The sequence below is a fragment of the Phascolarctos cinereus genome, unplaced genomic scaffold (genome assembly GCF_003287225.1).
Source record: "Phascolarctos cinereus isolate Bilbo 61053 unplaced genomic scaffold, phaCin_HiC Scaffold_7;HRSCAF=346, whole genome shotgun sequence".
Lineage (NCBI taxonomy): Eukaryota > Metazoa > Chordata > Mammalia > Diprotodontia > Phascolarctidae > Phascolarctos > Phascolarctos cinereus.
In genome coordinates this window covers 92651411-92653275 of record NW_027556180.1, presented here as the reverse complement: position 1 = coordinate 92653275, position 1865 = coordinate 92651411, and positions in this window count along the sequence as shown.

Here is a 1865-nt window from a genome sequence, read left to right as displayed (position 1 = left end):
CATGAACTACAAATCCCAGCATGCTGTAAGAGGAAGGGGGAAAGGGAGACTGAAATTGACAAGGGATCTGTGTCTTCAGTGGTTTTAGAGGAGGTAACTTACAGTATTTAGATGGTACTCCTTTTAAGGGCTAATAAGCATTGTAATGTCAGCAAACTATTACTTGGAATATATATTTGAAATATTGCACCATTTGAACTCATTTTTTCCATCTGAGAATTGGAGAGAATATCCTTTGCTTTTAATATCAAAAGGATATCTTTGGCTATATAGAAACATTTAAAGAGAAAAATGAGTTTGCTTATTATCTGTGAATAGATAGGGACTGGATCTATGATTGCATAGCGCAACCAGAAGTGCTTAGTAAATGTTTGACTGACTGATTTCACTGGTATAGGAAACTCCCAGGTAAAGAAACTCCTACTAATGCAGGTCAGGCATCTTCTGTGTGTTTTAGTCTAAGACAGTGTTGTTACTCATTCTTTTCAGTCGTGTTTGATTCTTCTTGACTCCATTTAGGGTTTTTTTGGCAAAGATACTGTATTTGAACAATTAAGTCCAAAACACTTTTTTCCCTGAAATATCCAAATAGTCAGATCATCTTTTCTTGACTTGAATTATCTACCAAATTTCCTCTGTTCTTCATTTCATTTTGTTTATGTGGACCTTTGACCCAAGTACTAGAAAGTGAGAAAAGTTCAGATGTAGGGATTTTGAGGATAGGGTGGATGGGAGTAAGGGAGACAGCATGCTATATAGTGCCTTTGACTGTCAACTCAATACCTATTTATTAAATACCTACTAAGTGTAAAATCTTGTACTTTCTTGTCCTAATTATGCCAATTATAGGATGGCATACACTCTGAGAGAACATTGAGATCCAAACAGAGAGGGGCTCATACCACCTCTGTTATTAAAGGTTTTATTAGGGTTAATTAGGTTAATTTGGTTGTTTAAGGGAGTTAGTTTATTCTGAAGAGATCAGTCATTCTGGGCAGCAGCAAGACAAAATAACATCATGGATCCCTGCGCCAATCCCAGGCCAGGTTAGGTATTACATAGAAAGAGAACAAAGAAGGCATAGTGCCAGGATAGCCCAGGGTCATGAGCAAGTTGTAGCTTCTTTTGCTGTTTACTTTTACCCAAGGTAGTTTATATTCTCAGTGAGACTCAATGTCACATTCCCACTCTGGACGAGGGATACAAAGACCAAACCTTTAAGGACCTTACATTCTATTCTGGGACAGAATGAGCAAATAGATGAGTCAATACGAGATAATTTGATCTGACAAAGCACTAATAATCTGGATATACTTCTTGAGGGCCTTGAAGGAAGCTAAAGCTTTGGAGAAGACAGGTGGAGATGTGAAGAGAATGCCTTCCAGACAAGGAAGCCAGAGAACAAAGGAAGTTAACAGATTACCAAGAAAAATGAAATAATTTTGATTTCCAGAATTAACACACCTTAAACTCTCAGAATGCATGAAAGCCTCATCTCTGTCTCTTAAAATCCCCAGCTTTCTTCAAAGATCAGCTTAGGTGCCCCTTCCTACCCAAGGTCGTGCTTGAGTCCTCAAATGTTGGATCTCTCTCCCTTTAGAAAGTGTGCTTACTCCTCTGTGTCTGTATTTTATTCTCCCACTCTCCAGAAGCATATTGTTGTTTGTCCTTCTTTCTTGAAGGGGACCATGACGTCAGGGAGGTAATGTCACAACTTGCAAATGAATTGGATTTAAGTGAGGGAGGGCTGTGCAAAAAGTGACTCACTCTCTCCTGTGGAGCCACCTGGGTCCAGTGGCAAGATATAGATCAGGATGATGGGAGATGGCCCTGATGCATCAGGAGGCCTTGGCCTTTTTAAGCTA